The 15809-nt window shown below is 44.2% G+C and overlaps 1 protein-coding gene across 11 annotated transcripts in view; it reads left to right on the top strand.

Moving 5' to 3' along the window:
* The first annotated feature begins 493 nt into the window (after positions 1-493).
* TNRC6B (trinucleotide repeat containing adaptor 6B) overlaps positions 494-15809 on the top strand; it is a 241986-nt gene continuing 226670 nt past the window's right edge. For 3 of the 11 annotated variants that reach the window (XM_026017291.2, XM_072741220.1, XM_026017289.2), the window contains exon 1: positions 575-815. The gene's annotated coding sequence lies outside the window, so the exon portion shown is untranslated. Of the gene's footprint in view, positions 816-846; positions 968-15809 lie in introns of those variants that run through there. The other 8 variants (XM_072741222.1, XM_072741218.1, XM_072741228.1 and 5 more) reach the window with 6 other exon arrangements.

The following is a 15809-nucleotide window of genomic DNA, read 5'->3' as shown; positions in this document are numbered from 1 at the left end:
GGAAAGAACTCTGTGGAGTCGAACCAATGGCACCAGTCCTTGTTGTTGGACGGGGCTTCTGGCCGTTCCGCCAATAGCTTGAAGATGTGACTAAGGACTGACATTCTGACGGTCCAATGACGCACAACCAGCCCACACTCAGCACTTCGAAGGGGATAAATCAAGGAGCCGGCGCGTATAGATTCCGTTATTAGGCAATACTGGATGGAGAGAGGAGCTCAGGGGAGACAGCGCGAGGGCGAGGCACCCATGAGCTAAAAAAAGAAAAAAGACGATGGTTGCGCCAAGTGAGCTCGGCCGCCATCATGCTCTAGTTTCCCCTTCGCCTCTCCGGGTCCGCGACCAAGGAAGCGGCCTCTGGGATGCTGAGGGGGTGTGTCCCCGAATGATTGGCGCAGGCGGCTCAACCAATCGTAGCTCGTCAAACGGGAAGCGCTTGGCCAATGAGGGGCGACGGCAGCGGCGAGGACTCGGAGGGGCGGAACAGCAGCTTGATGGGCACAAGCGCCAGCCAGTGAGAGCCGGAAGCATCCTCCCTGCGGCCAATGGAGTGGGGCTCTGGGCGGGCTCCCGAGTGTTTGTGTTGTGGTTTTGGGGGAGGGAGGCGGAGGGGAAAGTTTGTTTATTTTGTTTTTAGTTTCTGGGGTCCCCGTGTTTCTGGGAAGTGAAGAGGGAGGGAGTGACCCCCCCGCGCCCCCTCAGTCCCCCTACTACGTCGCCTCCATAGCCTGCGGAGAAGCGGGGACCGCGCGCATCGCAGCGCATCGCAGCCTCACAGCGGAACGCCGCGCACTCGGAGCCGGCGCGGCTCGGCGGTGAGTGAGGACCGACGGCCACTGCCGCCCTTCCCCTCCCCCGCGCACCGCCCAGTCCGAGCGGAGCGGCCGGGTGGGCGAGGACGCCCGCGGGAGCGCGCGGCGCGGGCCGGCCTGTCAAGCTGAGGCGCAGCGTGTGCGTGTCCTCGCGAGTGAGCGCGCGCGGCGGGGACAGGGCCGGAGGGGGGGCGGGAGCGCGCGCGGGCCCCGGCGGGGGCGGCGGCGGCGGCGGCGGCGGCGGCGGCGTGGAGCTCGCGCTCCGTGGGGGCGGGCGTGCGGTGGGTTTGACCCCGGGTCGGGGAGGGACGCGGGCGACGTCCCGCGCGCAGGGCAGGGGCGCCCCGAATGGCGGGGCCGGCGGGCGGGCGCGCGCGGCTCTGGGCGTCACGCGCCGGCAGGTGTGAGCTGGGGGAGGGCTTCCGGGTGGGCTGGTCGAGTCGGGTTCGCTTCCCGTCGCTGGGCGGGGGGGCGCCTCCAGGGCGGGGAGGGGCTCCCGGTGGCGGCGGAGAGCGGGGGCCCTCGGAGGCGCGTCGGGCCCCCTGCCTGGCTGGGGGGCAGGTAGACGGAGGCGGCAGGCCCCCGAGCGCCCCGGTGGCTGCCTGCGCGGCACCGCGGGACCTGCGTGGCAGCGTGGACGCGTTCTCCTGATTAATCCGGGCCGGGGGAGTGGGTGTCGCGCCCCTCATCCCAGAGCCCTGCGGCGTGGCCACCTTCGAGAGGCTGTCCAGGCTTTCCACGAGGAAATGGGACGAGCCGGCGCCAGGAGTGTTTCCTGTCTCCCCCTGAGTTGGCATCCCTTGGGTCCAAACCAGTGGGTTTGTCAGCCCGCGGAGGGCCAGATACCCCAAAGTGGCCGAGGTCGCCCCGTAACCGTAGCTGCTTGTTGGGCATCTTAAGTAAGGACCAGCCCATCCTCAGTTCTCTAGGCAGAGTGTGCCGACCTCGGTCTCAAGATTCCTTGCTTCTTCGTGGGTCCTTTGGCTGTTTTATTACTCTTTAGCATCTATGCTAGAAATTGTGCGAGGAATAAGACGAATTTCAAGTTGGTCATTTGTATTACAGTCTACGCGAAATTATGCAACAAAATTGGCGAGAGGTATTTCTCCATAGTGAATAAAACGTCATTGGTTGCCTCCCCCCACCCCAGGAGTTAAGCGTATAGAAAGAAGGTGTATAAAAATCTCGCATCTTAGCATTTTGTGAAAGTTTAACAATAGAGGCTATTTCCTTCATAGTTGGGGGGACTTTCAGTGGACCATAGCTTCCTGTTGATTTGGAGAAGCATTAATGATCCTGGCTTTGAGAATATATTTATTGTTTTGGTAATGTTATGTAAATGCCTCTCTAAAGGCAGAACTTTTAGCACGTTGGTTTGCACCTCTACAGCGTGCTGTATCGCTGTGGGTAGGTAGTGAGAGGGATATGAATGTAGTAGGTCCCTACATTAAGGAATCCAGAACACAAATCAGACTGGCTTGGCCCGCTTGGGACAGACACAGCAATGATGATAATGCTGCCTTTATATTTTCTTGGTTCTTGGCCTTCTCTGAGTGCTTGTCCCAAACATTAGCGTTTGAGCAGAATAGTTTGTGATAGGATTTAAGAAGAAGAAATTACCAAGCTGCATTTCTGAGGTAGCATATAAATGCCATGCCTTTGAAAAAATATTTTTTTCTTCATTCAGATAGAAGCACTTAAAAGTGTTTTAAGTCAGAGCAATACCATTTGTTGAAACGATAGTAATAATGTTAACTGACATTTACTGCATGCATCTCACATGCCAGCCTCTCTGTATTTTTTCCTAATCCTTACCCGAAGCCTGTCACATAGGTGTCATTACTGTTTTCTGGATAAGAAAAAGACCCTCTAAGAGCCTCATGGCCAGTAATTTTAAGGGATAGGTTTAGTTTTAAGTGTGTCTGTTTTCAAAGCCTGTGCTTATTCCATTTTGCCTCCTAAATTATCCAGAGGAAGAAAGGTAGAAAGGACACTGAAAAGTAGAAAGGAAAAGAAATAGGAAGTGCCACTGGTGATGATGAGGTTGTCCATACCTGTTAAAAATTTAATGTTGGGCAGCCTGGGTGGCTCAGCGTTTTAGCGCCTGCCTTCAGCCCAGGGCCTGATCCTGGTGACCTGGGATCCAGTCCCACGTCGGGCTCCCTGCATGGAGCCTGCTTCTCCCTCTGCCTGTGTCTTTGCCTCCCTCTCTCTCTCTCTCTCTCTCTCTCTCTGTGTCTCTCGTGAATAGGTGAATAAAATCTTAAAAAAAAAAAAAAAGTAGTTCATGTGCAAAATGCATGCTCTAGAAGAATACTGAAATGGAGCAACTTGTGGTGTGGAAGGTTGGATCTGCCAGTTTGCTAGATCTCCCAGTTCTCCTTATCTGTTTGAGCTGTGTGCCATTCTGTTCTTCTTTTCACCTCCGGGAATTCTAAAAGAGGAGGCTGTACTGACTGCTTCCCTTCACTGCTCAAGTTATTCTTTGAACCTTTGCAGCTTGGCTCCCAACCTTAACACTCACTGAGGTTTTTTCCAAGGTTGCCAATTACCTAATGGTTAAAATTCCCAGAGCATCTTTTCGGGATTTATCCTGTTATGTCTCCCTGCAGTAGTCCTTTTGACTACCTTCACTCCTTAAAAAAAAAAAAAAAAAAAAAAACCTATTTAAAAAATAACAGTAACTTTAGCTCTTGGTATGTATACATGAATGTTAGTTAACTTGTGCATAGATTCATGTAACCACCACTATCAGGACATAGACCAGTTCCATAATCCCCCCAAAATTTCCTCAGACCATATTCCTTTTGATTCTCCTTCATCCTAACTTCTATCCCAGAGATAGATAAACACTAAGCGTCAGAATTAGGCCTCTTTTGTTGTTTTACTTTTCTCTGTCTACTGGAAAATGTTAGTTTGGGGACTTCAAATTATCACCTTTGTATCTGCTAACCTGCATATCCATGTCTGACCTTTCTTCCATACTCTAAAATGACATCAATATTTACCTGCTGGAATTCTTCACTATTGCTTCATAATCAGTGTGTTTAAAGTTTTGTTCAACTTTGCCTCCTAAACCAGCTCTTCCATCAGATTTTTCTGTATTTTTTGGTGATGCCGTCCTCCTTCCCTGCAACCCTGAAACACTCGGAGGGCCTTATAATAAGCTCTTATCCCAGACCTGGAATCCTGCTGCTCAGCTATAGATATTGGCTCCTGCCCTTTGCTACTGAGCTGGCTCCCATTCAGTAGTCTGACCAGAGCACAGGTAATTGGAGTATTTAGAACGCCATCGGGATTGGACTGCTGCTCTGGTCTGAACCTCTTGTGGCTTTGCCCTGAAGTCCGTCTAGGATTTTATATATATACGTAAAAAAAAATGAATTTTTTTTAATTTACTTATTCATGAGAGACACAGAAAGAGGCAGAGACATAGGCAGAAAGAGAGAAGCAGGCTCCATGCAGGGAGCTTGATGTGGGACTTGATCCTGGGACTCTGGGATCACACCCTGAGGCAAAGGCAGATCCTCAACCTGAGCCACCCAGGCGTCCCCCGTCTGGGATTTTATTTTTCATCCTTTGAGGCTCTGTAAGATCTGGCCTGTGCTTGCCTCTCTAACCTTCTCTCATCTCTTTTATGGCCCACCCCACCCCCCTTTCTGATGTCCCAATTACTTGGTTTTACTTTCCATTTTTTCAACCAAGCCTTTTGCAGGCTCAAGGTTTTTGTACAGACCACTCTCCTGGCTTGGGCTGGTCCTCCCCAGCTTCCTAATTTTCACCTACATAACATCAGGGTTCAGATTAAATTGCCAATTCATCAGAGATGCTTTCCTTTATGACCGCCCACTACCCTCATCTACCCTCAGTCAGGTCTTTCAGAGCTCCTCTTCCTTTTTCATAGCTCTCACCACAGTTTGTGATTCAGGACCATGTCTGTTTTGTTTCCCGTGTCTCTAGAGCTGAGCCAAGTATCAGGCGTACAATAAACTCCCAGCAAATATTTGTTGCCTGTGTTGTGAGTCTGGATTTTTGCTTTTATAATTTACTGTTTTCTTGTAGTTTCTGGTAGCCTTGCTTTCTACTTCCTACCTTCTCTGGGACTTGATCTCACTGTTGGTAGTCTATTTCAGAAATAGATCTGAAATTGCTGAAGAGGACACTGATCCTGTTCTCCTTCTGAATTGTACCTCTGCCTGGGAGCTCCTACCACTGAGCCACAGTAGATCTAAACTGTGGCTGACTTGCTAAGTCCACTGAGCAGTGCACCTTGGTTGTTCAGGCTGGGGCTAGCGCTTGCAGCTGTTTTTCTTTGCTCACCACCCCCTGCTCTTTATTTGTTCTTCCTCCCTCTACCCAGCCTGCAACTTCTAAAGACCTTGTATATTTTCCAGCTGAGCCTGCTTACCCTTTGACATTTGCCAGCCTTTTGACACTGACAACTGCCTCTAGTGTCTTGACCCTACAGATTGCCCCCACACTAATCGTCCTGAAACAGTGCTTGTTTATGTTTCCTGCCCCCTCCCCAAGTCTACCACAGGCACTTAAGTTTGAAAACCTTCAGTGGTGTTTCATTGCCTAGAGGGTTTAAACTCTTTAGCTTGTTATTTCAAGCACTTTGGACTAACACTGTCCAATGGAAGTAGAATGCAAGCCACAAATGTGAGCCACGTGTGTAATTGTAAATATTCTAGTAGCCACATTTAAAACGTTAGAAAGGGTAAAATAGATTTTCAAAAAATTTTATTTACTTCAATATATTGAAGATATTTCATGTAAACATGTAATCAGTAAAATTATTGAGACGCTTTACATTCCTTTTTTTTATATTAGGTCTTTGAAATCTGGAATGTATTTTTCACTTCATCTCCATTCAGACTACATTTCTTTCTTTTTTTTTCGGACTACTTTTCAAGTACTCAGTAGCCACCTGTGGCTAGTGGCTACCCTGTTGGATAACACAGCTCTAAACCACATCCTTGACATAGATATACCTAGGTAATTCCAGGCACTAGCCTTTTGATTACTGTATTCCTCTGTCTACAACCAGATCCTCATCCAAATATGCTAACCTTCCTTGCTTGGGAATCCCAGGGTATCTTATCCCTAAACTTTACTTCTCACCATTTCCTCTGACCCCTTAACCTTATTTTTGTGTGTGTCACTGTTTTTCCATATAGCAATTACTTATAATATTTACCAGTTTGCATTATTATCCAAAGTAAAGTTAAAATATATTTTTTTAAGATTTTATTTATTCATTCATGAGACACACACACACACAGAGAGAGAGAGAGAGAGAGAGAGAGGCAGAGACATAGAGGGAGAAGCAGGCTCCATGGAGGGAGCCCAATGTGGGACTTGATCCTGGGACTCGGATCACGCCCTGGGCTGAAGGCAGCGCTAAACCACTGAGCCACCTGGGCTGCCCCAAGTTAAAATATTTTAATAACTGATATTTAACAAGGCATGGGCACTGACCAATGGAAATAAGTGCCTACTAAATTAGAATCGATGGCAACTGTGTATAGCTTCTGTGTTCTTATCTCTGTGTACCTACTGAATTACAGCTCTTACTGTCCTGGGTTTTGTATTGTTGGCTTCCCCCATAAGACTATGAGGTCCTTGATGGGAGGCATTTGTCCTACTCATCTTTACATTCCTTACAGCTCCCGTCCTGGCCTATAGTAGGCAGTCTACAAATATTTTAAATAAGTGAACAAATGCAACCTTAATATCTATTTTTATTCTATGTTCTATATTTTATCTTTCCAAATAGAAACTAAAATATAAGTCCTTTCAGGACAGAGATCATGGATTATGAAGGAGTATATGGAATATTGCCTTGATTGTCTTCATAGGAGCATTTCTTCTGAATGAAGATTTGCTTTAAAAAAATAACTCTTGGGGGGAATCAGTGGTTAAGCATCTGCCTTTGGCTCAGGGTGTGATCCTGGGGTCCTGCGATTGAGTCCTGCATTGGGCTCCCTCTGGGGAGACTGCTTCTTCCTCTGCCTATGTCTCTGCCTCTCTCTCTCTGTGTCTCTCATGAATAAACAAAATCTTAAAAAAAAAACCTCTTGGGGTGCCTGACTGGCTCAGTTGGTGGAGCATGTGACTTGATCTCTGAGTTGTAAGTTCAAGCCCCACTTTGGTGTAGAGCTTCCTTAAAAAATAAAATCTTTTTAAAAAAATTAAAAAAAAAACCTGTTTGGGGGCACCTGACTGGCTCGGTCTGTAGAGCATGCAACTCTTGATCTTGTAGTCCTGACTTTGAGCCCTATGTTGGGGGCATAGAGATTACTTAAAATGTTTGTTAGTGCCCATTGGTGATGGTTTAAAAGTTGAATAAAGATTAAAATAATAATAACTATTTAGATATTATTATGGGTTTTCAGGCTGGGTCAGAAATGGTTGGGCTTTCATTTAATGAGACGTAGTTTCTTTGTGGTTTGTAAACTGGCTCAGAAAACAACTTCAAAGAGCTCCTTGGAATTAATGCACGCTCTTCCAGAGTTAGGAGCACAGTTGGTTTTGGAAAGGCACTGTGCTAGGAGTTAAAAGTCCTGAGTTGATTTGTATTGCAGACATCTGCTTGAGTACATACCATGTTCCAAGCACGGGAATGAATGAGAATTCAAAAACTATAATAGTATGGAAAAAATGTCCCTTTAACACCGAGGTGAAATGATTAATTCTTCGTAGGAAGAATTATATTTTACTCCATTATATTTTACCCATTTCTAGCATGGACTACAGTACTTTATCATGTTTCTAGGTCTCTCTCTCACACTGGATTATAAATTTCTTTAGTGCAAGACTGTTGTATTCATCTCTGCATCCTTAAACACATACTTGTACTGTGCCTGCCATACTGTACCCACTCAAATGTATATTGAATAGATCACCTCAAATTACTTAGCTTTGTAAGACCTCAGTTTTTCTTATGTAAGTAGGAAATTCTCTCCCCCAGAGAATTGTTGAAGCTGCAACAATAATCTTTTAAAACTATGTAACTATTCTATATATGTTATACCTCAAATGTAAAACTTTACCCAGAAAACAAGTGTAAATCTGATATCTGTCCCCTACTTTAAACTGTTCCTGAAGCGCAGGTGCCTGGGTTGCTCAGTGGGTTAAGTATCTGCCTTCAGCTCAGGTCATGATCCCTAAGGTCCTGGGGTCGAGCCCCACATTGGGTTCCCTGCTCATTGGGGAGTCTGCTTCTCCCTCTCCCTTTGCTGCTTCCCCTGCTTGTGCTCTCTCTCTCTCAGTCATTCTTTCTCTCAAATAAATATATAAAATCTTAAAAAAAAAAAAAAAAAAACAAAACTGTTAATGAGTCCCCAAAGCCTCTTTTGGAATATAAACTTCATGAAAAGAAATAACTGGTCTCTCTTGTTCAGTGAATACCCAATGAAGACCCTACCTCATTTCCTGCCAGTCTCCCTTTTGCTGCCTGAACTCTTACCACAATGACCCTATTCTGGTTCCTGAAATGCATATTCCTGTCCACTCACGGTCTCTTCCTAGCACTTGATGTTCCCATACCCTGGAAGGCCCCCCACCTTGACCTTAGTTGATGCCTCTTCAGTCCTCCAAACTCAGTTTATATGTCACTCCTTTAGTGACTTCCTAATCATCCCCACCCCAGAGAAGATGTGCTCCTTTTATTTTTTAAAAATACTTATTTTTAAATAATTTCTGCACCCAACATGGGGTTCAGACTCAGCCCTGAAATCAAGAGTCACATACTTAACCAACTGAGACAGCCAGGCACCCTTAGATGTGCTCCTTTTATTTTTTTTTTTTATTTAAAATTTTTTAGATGTGCTCCTTTTAAACACAACACTTAACAGAATTGTAATTAAATAATGACTTAATTTGTGTAGTATCTTTGCTACAACATAGCTATCTGAATAAAAATACCTTATCTGATGTGTTCACATTTTGTATAACCAGTATCTAGCACTGTAAGTTGCACATAGTAGGTCCTCATAAATATTTTTCAAATGAAGGTAGGAAAGAGAACTAAAAATAGAACATAAAAAAGTCATTCAAAAAAAAAAGTAGGGTGTCTGGGTGGCTCAGTGGTTGAGCATCTATCTGCCTTTGGCTCAGGGTGTTATCCTGGTGTCTGGGGATCAAGTCTGGCATCAGGCTACCTGTGAGGAGCTTGCTTCTCCCTCTGCCTGTGTCTCTGTGTCTCTCATGAATTAAAAAAAAAAAAAGAAAGAAAGAAAGAAAGTCATTTTAACAGTTTAAATAAATATATGGGAGCAGGGAGGGGCTTGCCTTTTTAAATTGTCTCTTTTAAAATTGTCTTCTTTAAAAAAATTTCTAGTTGTAATCGGTAAACATTTTAAGATTACAGAAAGAATATTTGTTTTGTTGTTTCTTAAAAGATTTTATTTATTTATTTGACAGAGCATAAGAAGGAGGAGTGGTAGGCAAAGGAAGAGGGAGAGGCAGGTTCCCCACAGAGCAGGGAGCCTAATGCAGGCTGGATCCCAGGACCCTGGGGTCATGACCTGAGCCAAAGGCAGACACTTAACTGACTGAGCCACCCAGGCACCCCTAGAAAGAATATTGTTATTAAATTTGTATTTGTCTGAAAACCTTACTTATTGTAGAGTTAGTTTTAATCCTTATTAGTAGAAATGATCAGAATTGTTATTCCTTTTAAAATCTTATGGGGTACCTGGATAGCTCAGTTGGTGCAGCACGTGACTCTTGATCCCTGGATGGTAGGTTTGAGTGCCACACTGGGTGTAGAGATTACTTTTTAAAAAATCTTATGGGGGGATCCCTGGGTGGCGCAGCGGTTTGGCGCCTGCCTTTGGCCCAGGGCGCGATCCTGGAGACCTGGGATCGAATCCCACATCAGGCTCCCGGTGCATGGAGCCTGCTTCTTCCTCCGCCTGTGTCTCTGCCTCTCTCTCTCTCTGTGACTATCATTAAAAAATTAAAAAAAATAAAAAATAAAAGTTTAAAAAAAAAATAAAATAAAAAATCTTATGGGAACCCTGGGTGGCTGAGTAGTTTGGTGCCTGTCTTTGGCCCAGGGCATGATCCTGGAGCCCTGGGATTGAGTCCCACATCGGGCTCCCTGCTGGGGCCTGCTTCTCCCTCTGCCTGTGTCTCTGCCTCTCTCTCTCTCTGTCTCTCATGAATAAATAAATAAAATCTTTAAAAAAAAATCTTAAAAAATAAAAATAAAATCTTTTTATATGCTTGTGACTAGGATGACTACAGTTTCACTGAACGTTTGTGTGTGTACCATGTGCTGAATGCTGTTAAAAGCTGGGACTACAGGATGGGGCGCCTGGGTGGCTCAATTGATTGGTATCCTTCTCTTGGTTTCTGCTTAGTTCCTGATCTCAGGGTTGTGGGATTGAGCCCTGCAGGGCTGGTTTAGCGCTTAGCTGGGAGTTGACTTCTCTCCCTCTCCCTCTGCCTGGCCCGCTGCTTGTGTATGTGTGCTTTCTCTCCCTCTCCCCCCCCTCTTAAAATAAATAAGCCTTTAAAGAAAGAATGGAATAAAGAAAGTAAAGGAAGAAGGAAGCTAGGACTAGAAGAATGAGATGAGAAGAGATCTTTGCTCCCAAGGAGTGTACAGCTACAGGAGTGAGGCAGACTTGGACACAGATGAGTGCTATTTGGTGTAATAAGAGCTGTGATAGACATACAGGGGATGGGGCAGAGGGGAAGGAAAGTCCTCAATACAATGGGAGGTCAGAAAGCCTTTCCAGGGAACACTTCCAGTAAGTCATGGTAGAAAAGGGTACTTCAGGCAGAGGGAGCAGCATGTGCAGGCTCAAAGGAGTTCATTTAGTATATGGAGAAGATAGCTAGCACAGTGGTATGCTTCATACAGCTGGTCTGGGGTACAGGGCCAAGGGCTGTCTGTGACCTATCAGACTCTTAGATTACATCGTATTTCAATTTTTTTTAAATTATTTATTTATGATAGTCACACAGAGAGAGAGAGAGAGGCAGAGACATAGGCAGAGGGAGAAGCAGGCTCCATGCGCCGGGAGCCCGATGTGGGATTCGATCCCGGGTCTCCAGGATCGCGCCCTGGGCCAAAAGCAGGCGCCGAACCGCTGCGCCACCCAGGGATCCCTACATCGTATTCAATACTGGAAATGGTCTTAGGAATAATGATGTGAGTCTGTATATTTGAATTCATAAAGGTGTTGTACCATTCAGTGTCAACTATACTTTAAAAAAAAGAAAAGTAGCATTCAAAGATTAGTCATAAACCAGAATGATGCTTGTCAACTGTACCTATAGCCATGCAAATGATATATCAGAGCTAGAAAGTGGTGACTCATTTAAGATTATCTGTGGGAGCAGAGAATAAAGGAAGTGACCTCTTGCTTGACTGCCTGAGGGGACTGCTGATCTATCTCATGAGGCCCAGATTCTAAACCAGTGAAAAGGATAAGATCAGAAAGGAGTACCCAGAAGAGCCTCTGGATATGTATACATTTCTACAGCTTGAAGGTTGTTACATATCTCTAAATATCCAATTGGCTTACTGAACTAGCATTTGTTTAATTTGATTCTTGACCAGAATTCAAGAAAGGAAAATTCACTGACTGGAAATCTAGCATTTCTTCATTTTACTTCTCTTTAGTTCAGCAGTTCTTTGTTTCTTGTCCCCTTCCACAGCTTTTTTCTCAGTACTATTACTCTGAAGTAGCATGTCCTTTTCCCCAAACCACCCCATCTCTTGCCATCTTTCTTTCTATTATCACTAAGTTGTTTGCAGTTGTAGGATGTCTGTACTTTGTTGGCTAACCAGTGTTTTCTCAGTTTTGCATGTTCAGAGTTTGATATTTTTCAGAATGAGAGGTGGTTAAGCTCTGGAAGTGCTGGTGACACTCAGAAGATGCTAATTGACCCATTGCTACAAATTCTGTGTGTTCATTTATTGACCCAGATTACAAGGGGTGAAAGAGACAATGGATGGTAGGGAGAATAACAGCAGTGAGTATAGGTTATTTTCAAGATGTTTGGAAAGGGGCACCTGAATGGCTCTGTCTGACTCTCGATTTTGGCTCAAGTCATGATCTTGGGGCTTGTGGGATTGAGCCCTGTGTTGGGCTCCATGCTCAGCGAGAAGTTTGAGATTCTCTCTCCCTCTCCCTCTGCTCCCCCACCTCGTCTCCTTCTCTCTCTAAAATAATAAATAAATCTTTTTAAAAAAGGTGTTTGGAAAAGAAAGGAAGGAGACAATGAGAGCAAGGCAAGGTTGAGAAGACAACATGTTAAGGTGAGATAGAAAATCTGCTTAAGTATGTGTAGCAAGGACCCAGGAAGGAAAGAAAAATGGAAACTGCTTGAATGGGGAAGGTAGCAGGTAATCCATAGCCCAAGGCCACCAGATTCCTCTCAAGCGTATAGGTGGAGTGATAATCCTTAGAAATTCCTTGTAAAAAAAAAAAAAAAAAAGAAATTCCTTGTAGTTCCTCAGCTAGAGAAAAGGAAAAAGTCAGGGTTCTTTCTTGGTACCTTGAGCTCAAAACAAGCTTATACTGTTCTGGCACCCAGCAGAATGGTTTGTACATAATAGGTATAGACATTCTAAGAGATAAATTCACAGAATGGAAAGAAGATATTGATTATAACTTTGAACTTGTTCTAGTTACTGGATCACACTGTGTTTTATGATGAACACCTTTATTAATCTTTTATTTAGTGAGTAGGACAGACTACATTGTATTCTTTTCCTAAAAGTGTTAATTTATTAAATGTATATATTTAAAATATACTACAATTTAAAAAAAATATTTTATTTATTTATTTATGAGAGATGCAGACAGAGAGGTAGAGACATAGGCAGAGGGAGAAGCAGTCTCACTCCATGCAAGGAGTCTGATGTGGGACTTGATCCCAGGACTCCAAGATCATGCCCTGAGCCGAAGGCAGATGCTCAACCGCTGAGCCACCCAGGCATCCCACCACAATTTTTATAATGCTGTTTTGGTATGTCTTTTAAAAACCATACTGAGAACCTCAAAATGTGGAAGTGGACCAGGCGTCCTAACTTAGGCCCAGGTCAGTATATCAAGAGAAATGTTTTGAGCGTCTGCAGGATTCTGATATGGAAGGAAGGAGATATAAAGTAAAAAGATGAAAACTGAAGCCCTCCAAGGAGCTAATATTTTTCCTCCTGTGAAAATCTTGCAGATGGTGTATCATGTTCAGTAGTATCCTCTTCGTGAGATCTTTTACCCAGATGTATATCTCTGTGGAACTTCTGAATATAGAATCTCTGCACTTAGATGTACCAACAGATTTTAAAATAAATCTCTTCTTAACTACTCTTTTGTCAACCTTTTCACTATAAACGTTTTATATTTTTATACCGAAGTATTTAAAATTTATGATGTTTTTATTTTGCAGTTTGGCTCTGTCCCCTTAAACCAAAGACTATACTATACTGCCGATTCCCACTTATACCATGCAGGTGGATCTGTGGATTGGTATAGAGAGGAGGGCTTTTTATGCCCTCACGTTCCCACTCCTGAAACACAGACCCAGAGGGGAAAACATTACTTTTAAAACACCAAGAGAATTAGTGAAAAGGCTCTTTGTAGAAATAACAAAAACAAAACAATAGAATGAAAATGCAAAACGCATCACATTTCAAGCCAGTAAGGGCTGTTTGAAAACTTTAAAAAGGGGACCCTGTGCCCCACACACAGCTTGTGAGTCCGCCTCAGCACATTGTGACACCGCCCTACGCTTCCTGAACCTGCCAGAGCCCGGCTCAACACTGATGTTTTGTGTTTGCTTTGGAAGCGGATGCTCTCTAGACTTTTATTTACTGTACTTAAAAATGCGTGTTTAATGTCATTTTCTTGTTTTCCTTTATCTCCCGAAGACTTGGGAATTGTCACTCAGGATGCTTTTCTGGCAGGTCAGCCTGGATAGGTACCTCTGCTTTACCTCCCTTAAAATTTGTTGACCCTATAGAGTCCATCACTGGTTAACCCACCCTCCCAATTCTTAAATCTTGAAGTCCTGAAAGGTTGAATCTTGGAACATTTGCCATATCCTTTCGCTCCTTTCTCTGTGGCTTTGGACCTTGAGTCTTTCCTTTTTTGTTGCCGTGCTACCATCCTGATTCTAAGTCATCCTCAGGCTATGGCTGGATTATTAAAATAGCTTCCTGTCAGTTGTTCTGTTCCTAGTTTCTCCCCAGAAAACATTTCCTACATGTTACTTTCTTTTGTCAACCTGTGCATTCTTTTTTTTTTTTTTTAAGATTTTATTTATTTATTTGTGAGAGACACACAGGGAGAGGCAGAGACATAGGCAGAGGGAGAAGCAGGCTCCTTGCAGGAAGCCGGTTGTGGGACTCCATCCCCAGACCTCAGGATCACACCCTAAGCCGAAGGCAGACTCCCAACCGCTGAGCCACCCAGGTGTCCTAACCTGTGCCTTCTTATTCTATGAAATCCAAACACCTGTGTCTGAGCCCAGCTGCTTTACTGCTTCCATCCATCAACTCTCGCTCCCTACTTTTGAATCTTTGCTTTTTCCCCATATAATCTTTTCTTTATTTTCCATACTTTCCTCCCTTTTTGTTCTCATACTTTTTGAAAGGCTATTCCTTACATAAATAAAATATTCTCCCAGCTTCTGGCTTCCAAACCATTTTGCGTCTCACTCTCAGAAAACCTTCTCCAGATTGTTTTCCTGGAAGCCTTTTTTTTTTTTTTTTTAATTAAAGTCCTCTTTTGGGACACCTGGGTGCCTCAGTGGTTGAGCATCTGCCTTTGGCTCAGGGTGTGATCCCAGGGTCCTGGGATCGAGTCCTATATCAGGATCCCCAAAGGGCACCTGCTGCTCCCTCTGCCTGTATCTCTGCTTCTCTCACTTGTGTCTCATGAATAAATAAAATCTTAAAGAAAAAAAAGCCCTCTTTCATTTGGACACAGTTTGCTTTCATCAATATGATTGAACGAACTGAATAAATACACTTTGTTAGTTTCATTCATCACCTTTAGTGGTATTTTTTTTTTTTTAAGATTCATTTATTCATGAGAGACACAGAGAGAGAGAGAGAGAGAGAGAGAGAGAGAGGCAGAGACATTGGCAGAGAGAGAAGCAGGATCCCTGTGGGGAGCCCGATGTGGGACTTGATTCCGGATCAAGGGATGACGCCCTGAGCCGAAGGCAGACACTTACTCTCTGAGCCACCCAGGGGTCCCTTTGGTGGTATTTTTGTTAATTCTTTTGGTTGGTTGGTTGGTTGGTTGGTTTTACATATACAACTATATCATTTACAAAGAAAGTCAGTTTTGCTTTCTAACCTTCAAATTCTAATTCTTGCCTTATTGTGCTGGCTAGGACGCCAAGTACCATGCTAAATAGAAGTATGAATGGCTTCCTCGCTTTTTTCCCAGACTTAGTGGGAAACCATCCTACCATTAAGTGTGATGTTAGCTGTATTATCCCTGGTTACTTTGTTACTACTCAGCTGAATACTAGAGGGGTCCCCTTGCAGATCTGAGTTGTCTTCATAGCCCTTTCCTCTCTAGTACTGTACACTGTAAACTCTCACTGCCTTGGCTTTCCCAGAATCTCAGCTGCATCTCCTCAATTATGGAAGTCTCTGAATTCCACTTAGGTTTCCCCTGCCTGCTTGGTGGCCTGGAATCTTTCCTAGGCAGCTTGCTGCAGGGCTTACCTTGTTTACCATCTCTTAGGGATCACTGTCCTCCTTTGCCTGATGTTCAGTGTTTTGAAAACTGTTGTTTATATATTTCATCCAGTTTTTTAAATTTCAAGGGTACATCTGACCACTGTTACTCCATCTTCCCTGAAAGTGGAAGTCCTGCCTTTTCTTAAAACATCTGAGTTATTATTTAGGAGTCGCTTCCAGAGTATGAGATACTCTTTGGAATTTCCGTAGAGGAAAACCTTCATTCTTTCAAGGTGGATTTGATTTTAGGGAGCAACCAAGAACCATTTTTCAGG

The sequence above is a fragment of the Vulpes vulpes genome, chromosome 16 (assembly GCF_048418805.1).
Source record: "Vulpes vulpes isolate BD-2025 chromosome 16, VulVul3, whole genome shotgun sequence".
Taxonomy (NCBI): domain Eukaryota; kingdom Metazoa; phylum Chordata; class Mammalia; order Carnivora; family Canidae; genus Vulpes; species Vulpes vulpes.
The sequence above is the reverse complement of the archived record's forward strand: the minus strand, read 5'-3'. Positions and strand labels throughout refer to the sequence as shown.